Below are 16,596 nucleotides of genomic sequence, written 5' to 3'. Positions count from 1 at the left end.
ATAAGGATATAACTTTGATTTCGATTTTTAATTTATTTTATTTTAAAAGGTAAGATAAAATATCCTACTGAACCGGCAACTCTTACAGATTTAGCCAGTTCAACACTACAGGTCAACGTTTGAGAGTAGAGGGGCAAGGTAAGAAAATTCCCCTACTTCTAAGTATTTTGTACGAGTAGTTAGTAGAGTTCAAACTTATGAGCTCAAAGTCACAAGGTGAGTTCTCCATCAACTCCATCAAGCAAAGCTTAGTATTTCGACTTCCAATATACAAGTGACACAATTATGTTGAAACAATGTATGTATGTTGTATGTATATCAATACGTTTTAATTATGCGATAGCAAATAATCATTAAAGTTAAATTGTTGGTGATTTTAATTAGGTGAAAGTGAAGTGCATAAGGAGTAGAAGAATTCATACATTAAAACGTTTAACATATTACAAGAGTGTTTCCAATGAGCAAGCGACAAGCTAATTGCCAAATAAACTTTCCATTCAACAAATGTAAGTTGTGCCGCATTGATTAGTATGATGCAGTTATAGTGAAACGACTTATGTATGTTAGTTCAAGTCGTATTAATTCAGTGATAGCGAAAACACGAGAAGGGAATGAAAACTCGCAACAATAACAACGAACAAAAAACATCTAAACAAGTATGGTGGTAATTAATATACATTCTGCTTTGCTAACAAATGGCATGGTTGAGAACTTGAGACATAAACCACAATAAAAGAGTTCGTTGGCTGACCTAGCCAATTTCTCACATGAAGAAAAGTCTCTCACGCTTTCGAAGAAAATTCGTTTGTCTGTTGGTTACCCTCCATTCGCCACGTATACTAGTATAGGAGCTTCCATTTTTATAATTTATTATTTCCTTAATTGGAAAAGTTTTTGATGTAATGTTTTGTTGGAATATAGTATTAATTTATTATTTCTTTCGTGTTTTAATAAGTGTTATATTTTGACCGGTATAAATTTTTAATTAAGTTAATAAAAGTAAATAAAATAAGAGTTTAGTGGAATAGACGGATAGTTAGAATATTAAAAAATTATAAAAGAAAGATAATGGGATTAATAATTAATTAAAAAGTAATGAATGTGGAGGAAATAAATAAAAAATAAAAAAAATAAGAGTAGTAATAGGTTTGGACGAGTACTATGAAAGGACATAGATATAATTTTAAAATGTAACTTTTTGCTAAACAAAAAAGTGTAATGCTTATTATAACACGATCACATTGGGTAAGTCCAAACTTATTAAAACACGGAGGGATTATGAAATTTTATAAGTTTGTTTTACTATTTTCTAATATAAAATTGATTCAATATTTTTTTATATTGATTTTTTGATGTTTTGTTTCACACTTTAGGTTTGATGTATGTACATTATAGTGATTGTACATGTATGATGAATTATTATTATTGATGATTATTAGTATTATTAGGGTGTGATACAAAAGCAAAGAGCTATAGATTGTTTATTGTCAATGATATTTTTTGTCGTTGATACTTTTGGACATCAGAAACATATTCGTCATATTGTATTGTTGTTGAAGCTTTTATTTCTCAATTTAATATTAATCCAATAATTATATGTTGGTTAATAATAATGTCACGATTAACTAATTGTATTGATGAAATTTCCACCTCAAGTAACATACATCTCAGCTCCAAGACTTGACTTCACAATCTTACAACGTAATTTAATTGGTACAAAAATTAGCCTAATTAGGGATAAGATGTAAGCTAGAAAATTGACGAGTGCTAAGTATAGAGTACAGTTCATTATTCAATTATTTATAATTGTATATCGTAATTCATATTATATTTGAGCTTAAAAGAAAACATAAATGCTACCTACGTTTTAAATTTTTATAATTTTAAAATACTTATTTTATATCTCACAAATAATACTCTAAAATTACAAAAAATATGAAATGGAGGTGTAAGAAACTTCTAACGATGCTAAAATCCATCCAAATATAATACCAAATTCTTGCACTATTCTACATTTCTACTCCAATACTCCATACCTTGGAAGGAAGAAAATCCGTGGTTAAGAAATTGGCATCATATGCATGTTTTATATGCAAAAATTATAATTACGTATCAATTGTTGATTGAATATCTTACCTAGCTTGGACCACAACGTCTACAAGATTATTGCTTACCGTTACACTTATTTAAGATAATATAGTTTATAAAATTATAATATATGCTCAAATGTTCTTAAGTGGACTCAACACCTACAATTTAGCACTTTCTTTTATCGTTTTATAGTAGAAAAAAGTATTGTGTAGAACGGACTCACGTGAGTCCAATTATATTAAAAAAAATAAATTAATTAATTGTTAGAAATTAAATAATAATGGTCAGATATTAGATAATTAGTATCAGAAATTAGATGATAAGTGTCAGAAATTAGATAATAGTGGTCAGGTATTAGATAATAAGTATCAGGTAGATAAAATCGGTCAGATATTAGATAATATTGATCAGGAATTAGATAAAATTGGTCAGGTATTATAAGAAGTGAAGCCATCATGTGCTCCTACCAGGGGTGATTCTGCTCCTGACGCTGAGGCAGCACACTGCGTTTGTGAACATGATACTTTAAAGTCTTCTAAGGATGAACCTGCTAGTGGTCCTGCTGCTCTTGAAACTGACCAGAAATCTTTTCTCAATTGCTATCTCGGAAATGCTTTTTTATTCAGATCAGATGGCCTTTCAAAAGATATCGACTAGATTGATTTTGCATGTCCTCAATGTTGTTGTACACCGGGTGCATACCCTTGCAGTGATGGTTCTGAACCATTAGATGGTGGCATTCGATTTCTTAAATGGAATATCTCAATTTCTCCACCTTCAGAGTTATCAGCCGACTTATTCAGGTAATTGTTGAAACTTTCTGCCGATCTTCAAAGTTATCAGAGAATGGGTGGGGGAGGGTCGCCGGCGCCAGGGGATGAGAGGGGGAGGGTGGTTGTCAATCGCCTACAAGTGGCTAGGTAGTGCAGTGGCAGTGAGTGGGCCGGGGATAGATGTGTGCATTATAAAATCGGACTCACGTGAAACGGTCTCACGCAAAAGCTTTTATTGTACTAGCTATACCACTAAAAGAACACGAAAATCAAATATGGTGAATAACTTTGGCCTTTGCATTGGGATCATTTTAGAGTTGAATCATTGTTCTTGGGAAATTCTAGATTTGTAAAATAGTTTATGGGTCATGTATTTTTTAAGGCTTTGTGTTTAAGCATAATGCAATGACAATTTGTTATACCTATAAAAAAAAAAAAAAAAAACAGAAAAAGAAAAAGGAAAAAAAAAACTCCTTATATCTGAAATTGACATTAATCTTGTCCATATCAATAAAATGACCAATAAGGATTAGCATAGTTTTCCAATAATTTTTTATGCCATTGATGATATACAAATCCCTTTGGTTCCATACATTATTTTAAAATTTTAATGTAAAAGTAGGACCAATTTTATTGCTATCGATTTATAATAATTTATTTATTTATTTATTTGTTTTTTAACCGTCAGAACATAAACAAATCCTAAAGAAAGCGTTAGCCAATTAGACTATTCCTAACATGGGTTGTCAAACTATGGGCCAAGGCTTATTTGCTTTGCTTATTAAAGAATTAAAGATGGCAAATTGGGCCTAACTGCCCAAGGTATCTAAGAAAGAATAGGAGAGTTCAGAATCTAATCTAATCTAATCTAATATATATATAAAGTAGGCATTTTTGAAGAGCATTCGGAGCGCCACATAAGAAATATAATTATTTCGACCAATTAAAAATTAGATTTGTATTTTATTTTAGATTTAAAAAATTCACTCGCCACGTAAGGAAAAGTGACGAATAAGATTTGAGAATCTTGTTACGTATGTAAAAACGACGAATAATGATTTATTAAGATTTAAATTATTTTAAAACTAAAAAATTATCTTTTTTTTTTTAAGATGATCTTTTGATATTAGGATTTAAATTAAAAAATAAAACCTATTAATTATACAAGTATTATATACAAACACTTTAAAAAATATTTGAAAATAGATAAAACATGTGGCAGATAAAAAAACAATTTGTATAAACATGTTTGGCTGATAAGTTAATTTTTTTTAATTATTTGGGGGTTCATAAATTGATTTCACTTGAATTGGGATTGAATGAATGAGTGAATTTATATGATTGAATGTCACATGACATGGAATTTGATTGGAGAATTGTAGTGGGGTCATTTATTGGATTCTTTGGAGCTTCATTTGGGAGTGTTAGAGTAAAATGAGCAATATAAACAAAAAAAAAAAAGTTCAAAACCATTGTTTTTTTAAAAAAAAAACATTTTAAAAGAAAAATAAAATTATTAATAATTAACCAATATTCTTAAAAAAAATATAAATAAAAAATTGAAATAGTAATGTTCAATTTTTATCTTGATTGATTCCTCAAAAAAAATCTTGATTAGATAAAAAAAATGAACAAAAAATTTATAAGAGATTTATTTGTACTCCACACATATATAAGATAGGATGATATTAAAGATTTGTATACATCATTTCAAAAAAATATAATTTTTTTTTCAATTATTAATAGACGCTATATATATATACTACATACGCACAACCAATCCACCACACTATATATTCGAGCATTAATTCATTAAAATTATATAATACAAATACGCAAACATGTGTGAATATTATTTATCTACTCTTTTTCATGGTGTGAATTTTTTTTCCAGGTTTAATTCGTTGATTAACAACAAAATATTGAAAAAATAGATGTAAGTATATCAAGGCTTATTGATGGTAAACAAAATAAATTGATTGTTATTCATTATTTTCTAAGATGTATGTTTTGTTTTATTTTACCTAATCTAATTGTGTTACTACTTATGGCATTAAATTTTGTTAAACAACTTAATTATAATTTAATATTATTTAATTTAAGAGATGTCTATGTATTATCATGGTAAAAATATTGTAGTAGTGTATACATATACGATATACCTCTATTATTCAATTAGATTAATTTCAGTAATGCAACATCCTTGGTATATATTTTTCATTTAACTATTTAAAAATTTATAAAGTACGAAGAGGATTTATGATTTTAATTATTTTAAAAAACAAATTAATATCTTTTCATATTTAAAATTTTATTATCCTAATATCTGATGAATAAAGATACTTTTAAATGTAATTTCAAGTGTCAAACAAAAATCTACGAATAGTTATTTAGAATTAAATTTTATAATAAAAACATCTTTTAACATTATATTAAATATTTTATTCTAATATCTATCATACTAATAATTTTTTATTATATAAAGTATTAAATTTTCATAAATATCAGTGAACTAAGGTCGCATTATAAGTTGCATAAAATTATAGGGGGTTAAATTAAGAAACTAATCTTTTCTGATTTATGTATAAGTTACCGTGCATCGCACGTGCTTCCATCCTTTATATATATAAAGGGAAAGTTTTTCCCGAGTTTTAGAGAGTCACGTAGGATTTAATTTTTTCAGCGCGCCATGTAGGATAATACATTTTAGTGGTAGCCAATTAAGTACTAGATTATTAATTTCTTTTAGAATTAAATAATTTAAATGACATGTAAGCAAAATTGGCGAATGAGATTTCTCAGTTTAAATTAATTAAATACAAAATATTATCTTTTGATATCAGAAATTTTATCTAAATATATAATAAATTTTAGCACATAAATACATATATATATATATTTAAAAATTCAAACAAACCGTGCATCGCACGGGCTTCATCTAGTACCACTTATGAAACAATGGAAATCAATACTAATCATATAACTAATATATAAAGCTAAACTTTTAACCAGGCCACGAGACAGTGACACTTGGCGTTCCAATTTTTCGCCAAGTGTCACGCCACATTGGATAAATTTAGACAGATTTCATAGGATAAAAAAATTTAAAATTCTATTTTCAATGAAATTTGGATAGAATTTTAGGATGAAATTGTTAGTTTAGAGTTTTATTTTCAATGAAATACCAATATTTCAGATGTACAAATTGAATTATAATTTTATTCAAAACAAATTATAGATTATAATTATAATTCTAAAAAATTATCATATAAATTTATTTTTTTATATCATAATATTTTTTGGAGCGGAGGAAGTAGTTCAAAACGTAAAACATCCATTTTTAATATATACTAATCGGTTAAAATAGTATACTTCACAATCTAATATAACTTTATTACTATGTAGACCTATCAATCAGGGTCGGGTCAAGTCATGAATCATCTCAGATCGGGTTACTTCAGCTTATGGGCCAAGAAGTGTTCAACCCCGCCAAAGTTTTGGGTTCGGGTCAACCCAACGGGCTTTGAACATATTTTTTTATTTAATTTATTTTTTGTTAATTTTTTTTAATGTATTTAATCGAACATTTTCACCATTATTATTATTATTAGTCATTACATACTACTAGATAGCAAATTGTCACAAAAGAACATCAATTGCTAACTAATTTTGTATCAATGATATATTTTAAAATTTAACATATAGATAAAAAAAAATTTAATAAATAACGTACCCGGGCATCGCACGGGGCACAAAACTAGTATTTAATAACAGGAAGATTTCAAGCAAATCTAAAGTACCACGTGGCCTCTTTTAATTTAAGGTTTAGAAAAAAATAAATAAATAAAATTTAATTTTCTCTTCTCTGTATTTTTTTCCCAATCGACCCTACTCCGTATTATTGTTCCTTCATTAACTGTTTTTTTTTTAAAGACAGTTCCTTGCTTCATTAACTATTTACAATTGTTTGAAAATCTTAACTGCTACCTTTTCAATCCTCTTTATCTCTCCTCACGATCTGCCTGATTTTCCAAGGTAAGTTGTAATTTCCCTTCCCTTAAATTTCTCATATTTTCAATCACTTTTTGTGTTTTAATTAATTTTGTCCGAGCTCTTCAATTTTTTCTTTCCCCTGATAATGGTGTTGAATGTTGATGGTGTTGATGCAACGATTTTTCAAAAATGTGGCTTTAAGTTGCATGCCTATAATATATGAATTTTATCCGGCAAAGTTTCCGCTTTCATAAATTGGTAATGAATTTCGTTTTTCTTCCCCAATTCAGGTTAGATTATTATGAATTTAATCTTTAATTTCTTCTTAGAGCAACTCCAATGGTTGTAGTTAGGGACTTGCTTGCAATTTTCAAAAATCTCTAGCTAGTAGCTTGACCATTGGAGCTAAAAAATACAATTAGCTTAGCAAAGCAAATTAGCTTAGAGCAACTTCAATGGTTGTAGCTAGGGACTTGCTTGCAATTTCAATAATTCCCTAGCTACTAGCTTGACCATTGGAGCTAGAAAACTTAATTTGCTTGGGAATTAAACTTGCCAAAATAAAATCCTCATTGCACCAATTTTCATGTATTTTCTATCCAACAACTACTACTAAGCTAATAGCTAACCGTCGGAGCAAAAAGTAGCTAGAATGAAAATTAGCTTAAAAGTTTATGTGACATGACAAGCTAATTGTCAAATTAGCTTACTATTGGAGTTGCTCTTAGACAAGTTAATTTACTTGAGAAAAAAGTTTCCAAAATTTTTGGAGATTAATATATTAAAATAATTAAATTAATAAAGGTAATTAAGAAAGTCAAGCTTGTATAAATAGCAAGCTAGTAACTAGCCATTGGGGCATAAAATAGCTACAAAGTGGATTAGCTCAAAATCATATGTTGCATGACAAGCTAATTTAACAATTAGCTTGTCATTAGAGATGCTCTTACTACCCTTAAATATATTAAATTTGGGTTAGAATACTATTTCTCCAGCCTTTTCTCTTCCCCACTTTGGAATTCAATTTCATATTTTGATGAACTCCTCTCTTATAATCCTTTGTTTTATAGATTGTTTTATAGACAAATGAAAATCTAATCCATATAATTCATTTGAATTTTTTTCCTCTTTTATCCCTAACAGTGTCAATTTTCAAACCCTCGAAAATATATTCAATTCAACAGTTTCTCATTTGTCTAATGGTTCACTCAATTTCACTTCTTTATATGCTGCGTATATTCTTTCGGGTTGTTAGTTTTTTTTTTTTTTTTTTTTTTTTTTTTCTTTTTTTTATTAGTTCAAATAAAAATATGGAAGATATCAGCAAAATGCATCGATTGTCAAGCAATCTAGCTACCAGTAGATTAAAAAAAATCATCGAGAAATCCGAAGCGTGGTAGGAATTTGAAGAATAGGGTATATTTATATTTTTTTAATTCTTATTTGGCTCTTGATTTATTTAAGCAGTTTTGATTCGTAATTTGAAATTTTGTGACTTTTTAAACATTTTTTTATAATGAATTTTTTTTTTGAAGAATTATACGAAGTAAAATGAATACTTCATATAGTATAGGCTTTTGTTCCTTCTTAGTTTGGTAATTGTTTTATTGACTACCTTCGTAAAATGTTGTTAATGTGTTACTGTATTACTTCGTATTTGACATCAATTGTTGGAGGATATTGTTTTGTTTGTAAAAAAGAAATTAAAATTTTGTTTCCAGATATAAGGCTCTCAGGTTTTTTTTTTCCTATTACTCCTTATTTTTTTTCAATCAAATTCTATATGCATTGGAATCTAAGAACAAGGATGCTAAGGGAATGCTTCGTATTGAATTTTTCCTTTTAATTTAAGGCCTTGTTTGGTTCATCTTGTTTTTGCTTATCTGATCAAGTCTGGTTTGGTCTGAACTTATCTTATCTGAATGTCAAATTTGACCAAACTTTGACCTTAAATGTACGATAATCCATATGGAAAAAATATATGAAGTGGGGTCTTGTTAGATTCGTAATAATGTGTATTTTATTAATATGTGATTTTCATAATTTTTTTCATTACGAATTTAAAGATATTTAGCGATAAAAATCTGCGCATAACGATGATCTGGTTTGTACTTATTTTTTTTGATCTGAACTTATTTTTTCTGATCTGAACTTATTTTTTCTGAAATAAGTAAAAATAAGGTGAACTAAACAAGGCCTAAGTCTCTACTTATACTATTGTCCCAAATAAATTTCATTTTCATTTATTTTTTTTTGGACGGGAAACTAATTTCATTTTCACCATGCATGATTTTTCTTTCTAATTTGGTTTGTCGCTCTAAGTATTAATTTCATATTATGACGGTGGCTTCTATATTTCTATGATATAATAATGGTAAAATATTCGTATGCTAGAGTTATTAATTCGGCTATTTGGATGAGTTGTGTCTGGTTGATTAGTTGGTTAGTCATGTCAGGTTTCTTCAAGACCATTGTTATTATTTACTATACGACATTTAATTTGTGGGATTTTGATCTAATTTAGGATTATGATTCATTTGATAATTGGGGATCATCCAATTTGTTCGTGTATGGAACTTATGACTGAGTGTATGATGAAGTTTTTCTGGTGTATATTGATTATTGACATGACATCTTTCACATTTAATCACGTTCCAATTAGTAGTCCTATTTGCAGGAGATTTACAAAGAGAAAAAATATAGAAAATGTGAATGTCAATTTTGTAATTCGAGGAGAAAATAATTTATTATATGTTTCATAGGCTCCATTGACTTTTAGTTTCATTTGCTGAGCTTTTTCCATAAGTTTTCATGTTTATTTCTTATTTAAAAGACTCACAAGTAATTGAAAGATATCATTTATCACAATTGGCAATGCTTGTTTAGGTCTAAGATTGTAGCAATCTGTTATACATTGTAAAAACATTGGATCTCCTATTGAAAATGTTAATTATATATGTATGGTACCATATGTTTTAGATTTTTTGTTAAAGATTTAGATTGATTCCTCGCAATACGCTTAATTAATTTCATTCTCTTACTACAGTACCAAAAAAAAATAATAATAAAATATATTTTGGGAAAATTCAATCCATTAGCAATTTCAATATGCGAATGAACAATCCTTCCAAAAAAAAATTTAACCTGTGCATTGCAAGGGCTAAATACTAGTTCCATTCCAAAACTTTGGAATATTGGTACAAGACTACATAAGTGAGTTTCTCTAGCTTATTAGGTGTTTATTGTACTCGTATTTTCTATTTTTCAAAATGAGACAATATATGTATGAGTAAAACATGGGGTTATTTTCTACTCTTCGTTTGTGATTAGAGGTATCAGATGAGTTATTAAAGTATTTAAAACCCTTGACAATAACTTGACCTACGTGACAAATCATATTAAAATCCATGATACTAACACAACATCAATAAAAATCACTAGGTGGATTGATTAGTTAAAGATGTTTAAGTAATATTTTCAAGATACTTATCCATTAAAACTAGAGAATATTTATTATGCTAGATTCATTATATTATCGTGTCAATTCATGCTCGACCAATCCTTAACTTGCTAGAATATTAAAGTTACAAAGAACTAACGCAAATTATATATGCTAATTCATATCTTTAAACTGTGCTAAAAAGCTAAATGTTCATCATTTTAATTGAAAATCCCCAAATTTGAAGCCCTAGTTTGTTAAATTTCGAAATCTTATTCAATTTTATCGTTAACTTTAAATTGATAACATCAACACTAACTCGACCTTCAACACTAAGGGCCTGTTCTGATTTTTTTTTTTTTTTTTTTTTTTTTTTTAAAGTAAGATACATGGAGGAGTTTAGGTACGTCTTCTCACAAGACCGTGACCTAAACTATCAAGGAGTAAAAAATAAGAAAATTTACTATCTAAAAAAGGATCTATATCTTGATGAGTCGGAGTATAGTAGCCGAGAGAGGCAACATAGTCTGCTGCCCGATTTCCTTCCCGATAGATGTGTCTTGCCTGAAAACTCGAAAAAGAATCCAAAATAGTCTTGACATCCGCCATAAGAAGCTGAAGTTTTCATGGACAGCTAAAATGACCCTGTAAAATATTAATAACAGTAAGATTATCGCCTTCAATAAAAATATCTGAAATATTAAAATTTCTAGCAAGAAGGAGGCCATTGCGAAGGGCAATAGCTTCTGCAAGGTAGGCCGGACAAGAGCCTAAATTATAAGTATGACTGACCACATGATTACCCAGGTGGTCTCGAATGACCACACCTGCAGTAGCAGAATTCTGATTGGCAGAACCATCAAAATTAAGTTTACAAAAACCGAACGGGGGTGGGGACCACGAGACAATGGATGGGGGGTTAGGAGGTGGCGGTGGAGGAGTCGTAGTAGGAAAGTGGATGGCGTCAAGAAGAGATCGTGACTCCCATTCCTTAAACATAGAGAAAGCTCGAATAAAAATACTATGAATATTAGGTGAAGAGTTCTTAAAAATAACTGTGTTACGATGTTTCCAAATACTCTAAAACAAAATAGCTATCTTTGGAAGGAGTCTAGGCAAATTGACTTTGAGAAAGCGAAATAAATCATGGATGTGATTAATTTGAAGGAAGTAACCAAGCCATTGAAGGACAGAAGTAGAAGACCAAAGTTCCATAGAAAATGGGCAAGAGAGGAAAAGATGATCCTGGGATTCAGCATGATTAGAACAAAGAGCACAAAAAGTGGGGACAACAATATTACGTGAAGATAAAGTATGACGAGTAGGCAACCTGTTATGCAGGATTTGCCAAAGGAAAATCTGAATTTTAGGAGGAATGTCTAATTTCCAAATCCAACTAAATTCCCATTTAGAGGTAGGATGAACATGAGAATGAGCAAGCCAAGTAGCAGATTTAACAGTGAATTGGCCATCTTTAGAGAGACCCCAACATGGTTCATCAGGAACAGGGGAGGAGGGGAGGGGGATTCCTCGAATAATTTGAACTACATTATCGGGAAGAACAGTAAGAAGTAGAGGGATATCCCAAGAATTGTTATCAGTGATGAACATATCAACTGTGACATCAATACCCGCAATTTGATCAGGATCCAAATTGAGAAGGGCAATAAGATTGGTGTGAGCACACCAAATATCAACCCAAAAAAGGATAGAAGACCCATTACCTACTTTCCAGCGAAGTCCTCTTATTAAGAGAGGGCGGATATGAAGAATTTTCTTCCAAATCTAGGAGTCTCTAGGCTGAGTATGATAGGTAAGGAAATGGGATTTACGTAAATACTTAGCAGTGATAGACTGGACCCATATGTTAGTCGGGTCAGACATAATCTTCCAACCAAGTTTAGCCAAGAAAGCAGAATTAACAGCATCCGATTTCCGAAGACCAAGACCACCTTGGGATTTAGGTTGACAAATTGTATCCCAAGCAAGCATAGGCAAGCCTTTTTTTGCTGGGGACTGCTTCCAAAAAAAATCCCTATTTAATTTATCAAGAGAAGAAGTAATAGATGTTGGTAAACGAGCAGTGGTCATAGCATAAGAAGGTATAGCCTCAAGTTGGCTCTGAATAAGAACAACCTTACCAGCTTTGGAGACTAAGTTGGAAGACCAAGAATTCATTTTTTTATCTACTTTAGAAAGGATATGCTGGAAATTATCCTTATTGAACGTAGTTGAGTTAAAAAACACACCTAAATAACGACCAAGGAATGATTTAGGAGTCATATTAAAATAGCTTGCCAAAATAGATTTGTTTCGATTAGTAACATATTTAGAAAAGACTATAGAGGATTTATGAAAATTAATCAGTTGACCAGATAGCGAAGCAAATTCAGCTAACGTATTACGCAGGGTATTACAAGACGTAGGAGTAGCTTTACAAAATAAAAGACTATCGTCTGCAAAAAGTAAACAAGGAATAAGAGGAGCTGAAGGGGCAATCTTAATGCCAATACCAAGTGACTTATTCTGACTAAGTAGAAGCAATTTTTTCGAAAGAACTTCCATACAAATTACAAAAAGAGCGGGGGAAAGGTTAGTAGTAGTATGATTGATCGCAGGAGAGTAAGAGACTGTTGTAACACAGGATTTAATCCAACTAATCCAAGTATGACTAAAACCAAAGGAGGCAAGAGTGGCCCACAAGAAATCCCACTCGATACGGTCATAAGCTTTCTCCATATCCAATTTAAGAGCTAGCCATCCTTGCTTATTTTTAGACTTAGTAAAGAGATTTAATATCTCATGAACCAGCAAAATATTATCTTGAATAGCATGGTCAGGGGCAAAAGCATTCTGGTAAAGACCAATAATTTTCTTAAGAAAGGGCTTAAGACGAGCAACTAAAATTTTTGAAATTGCCTTATACATAGTAGTACAAAGACTAATAGGTCTATATTGACTAGCTTTAGAGGGATAATCAATTTTAGGAATCAATGTAATAATTGTATGATTAAGCTCTCTTAAAAGAACACCATTAAAGAAAAATCCTTTAATGGCTTTACATATATCTTGTCCTATAATATTCCAATAATGTTGAAAAAACTTAGGGCCATAGCCATCTGATCCAGGGGCCTTATAGGGCGACATGTCAAAAAAGGCATCTTTAATTTCTTCATTAGTAATGGGACTTTTTAAATCAAGATTATCCATATGAGTAATAACTGGCTCAATCCAAGGAAGAGAGATAAATCGTCCCTGGGGATGTTCAGACTTAAAACGCATGGAGAATTCTTTATAGAAAAGATTAGTAATGTCGGATGGAGTATCAACCCATTGGTTGTCATCATTTTGTAGTCTAAAAATTTGTTTTTTACTTGAACGAAATTTCATAGTCTCATGAAAAAATCTAGAACTACGGTCACCTTTACTTAACCATAATTTTCGAGCATACTTACCCCAAAATTTTTGACCAAAGAGAAGGAGCTTTTCTCGTTGACGAATAAGACGTGTAAGGTGTTGGCGAATATGGAAATTATTTGGATAAAGAAGCAACTGAGCCTCCACTGAGAGCAATTTAGTCTGATTGAGCTTTAGCTTAATTTGAACATTCCCATATTTAGAATGATTCCAATGTTTTAACTCAGTTTTAGCATGCTTTAGCTTTTGCAAAATACAGTAAAAGCGGGAACCAGTGAAACGAAGCTTCCAATTTTTAACAATAATTTGTTGAGCTTCCATATCAGAAGTCCATGCATTTTGAAATCAAAAAGAGGATAATTTTGGGGTTGATTTATTATCCGCAACCAAAACAATAGGAGCATGGTCAGAAATGGAAAAATGTTCATACAAAACAGTTGCAGAAGGGTATAAGGAATCCCATTGAGGACTCACAAAAGATCTATCAAGGCATTCATATATGATATGCGAGTTGGTCGTACGTTTCCATGAAAATGGGTTTCCTAAGGGGTTAACGTCAATAGCTTGAGAAAAGTGAGCAAATCTTTGTAGACGAAAACACCGGGCAACAGTAGGGGGTTTCCCACCGTGTTTATCAGCAAGCAAAAATAGATCATTAAAATCTCCAATAATACACCAAGGTAGAACAGAATTAGTGCACAGCTCAAAAAGCTCGGTCCAAAACAGACTTTTTTGAGAAGTTTGAGCTGGGGCATAAATAGCAAATAACATAAATACTTGATCCATAGATAAATCATGAATAAGAAGAGACACAAGTCGATGTTTTAATTGAACAATTGTTACATCAATTTTAGTAGAATTCCAACATATCCACATACCTCCACAGTGACCCTCTGGATTAATAATATGAACAGATTCATAACCCAATGATTTGCTTAATCTATTGCTATTAGACGGAGATACCATAGTTTCTATAGCTATAAATATATTTGGGTTACACTTTTTCTTAGGAAATATCTTTTCGCCAATTGCTTGCGAACGTTTGGCCCCTCTAACATTCCAACTAATGATCTTCATAGATAAGACAAAAAAGAGAAAAACACATCAAACAAGAATGCAGAATTATACAAGTATACTACAAGCCATATGGCAAAAGGATATGGGACATCACACCAGAACACACATATGGTTGTACAATAGATAAAACCAAAAACCAGGCCTTTAAGAAGACCAAATTCATAAGTTCCATAAGGAACATAAAATTCCAAGTTTCGGAGAGGAACAAAGTGCAAGACAAAGGTAACAATTTGACTCCAAAGAATCAAACTAAAATTAACAATAAGAAGAAACAAAATATAAATCAAACAAAGAGGGAACAAGTTAATGATCGAAGTCCAAGATAGAAAAACCGGGCAAAAAATAGAATTAGACCATAGTAAAGTAAGTAAAAAACAAGGAGTAAAGTCCAAAAGGTAACCAAAATACCAAAACACAAGAAGTCTAATAAAAATCCAGAGACATACACATACCCATATGATAGAAAAACGAGGACGCCAAAAAAAGATAAAAAAAGAAGAAACCCAAAACAACCACAAACAGAGGAGAAAGGCACAAAATGATTCACATAACTCATGAGAGTATAAAGGTCGCAAAATGGAACAAACTACTCCTAAGTCCCAAAATGGAACAAAAGTGAACAAGAAAAAAATTTCATCATATTCTAAGTAATGAAGACAAACAGGAAGAACAACAATTCTACAAATCACAAAAATTAAAACACAAGCTAAGAAGCAGGAGCTATGAACAATACAGGTAGTGTTTGGGTAGGGGGTTAATAGAAAAAATTTGTGAAAACCATCAGGATTAGATGGGTAAAAAAGAAGGAAGAAGGGCAATTGAAATTGAAAAGCCCAAAAGAACGAGATTAGCAGGTTATAAGTACACCAAGTTAGAAAAGGGAAATAGATACCGATTGTAGGATAACTCAAATAGGAATAGAGCTCAAGTTCCATTGACGGAGATCCCGAGACCCCATATATGAGTCGGTGACCCTTGGGACGATCGGCGACCATAATTATACCCAGCAAAGCTTGATTCCATAAATTGAAAGTGAGGAGAGGAGGCATCAAACTCATACATGAGGAGTACCCAATAAACCATTGAGGATATCGAACAGAGTAAGGATGAAGTTTAAATCCAAAACAATTGGTTGTTTGATTTAGCAAATTGGAGTTTATACTTACCCCAAAATAAAGGTTAAATCCAAAATAATTGGATGTGTGTTTTTAGCAAATTAGAGGTTAAACTAACCCCAAGAAGGAAACAAAGGCTTAAAGTTAGCCATGAAATCTTTGAAGAAGAAGGCATAGAGGAAAGAAAGCGGTGGTAGTAGACATAGGGTCTCAGGATTAAGGTACTTGAGAGCATATTCTCTCTCTACAAATTCTCTCACTAGAAAGTGCGGTTTTAGGTTCTCTTAAGGGCCTGTTCTGATTGTCTGAACTCAGCTGAACTGAACTGAACTGAACTGAACTGAGCTGAACTGAACTGAACTTATTAATTAGTGATTTTTAACTACGGATTAGTGATCTTTGATTATTTATTGATTATTTATTACTATGCATATGTGTATATACAAATGTACAGTTAAAATATTTAAGAAAAATATACTATATAATTATAAAATTTATGGAAAATATATTAAAAACTTGAAACCCCAAAACATTTTAAACACATATACTATTTAATTTAAAAATAAAATAGTATTATGAAAAAAGAACACAAAACACTTACATGTATCTAACCCATTTAAACAATTTTTTTTTAAAAAAATAATAATAAAAAAAAAACGAAAAAGATGGAACGAAAATCTAACAGAGCCAA

This window comes from Chenopodium album, chromosome 14 (genome assembly GCF_948465745.1).
Source record: "Chenopodium album chromosome 14, dcCheAlbu1.1, whole genome shotgun sequence".
Taxonomy (NCBI): domain Eukaryota; kingdom Viridiplantae; phylum Streptophyta; class Magnoliopsida; order Caryophyllales; family Amaranthaceae; genus Chenopodium; species Chenopodium album.
The sequence above is the reverse complement of the archived record's forward strand: the minus strand, read 5'-3'. Positions refer to the sequence as shown.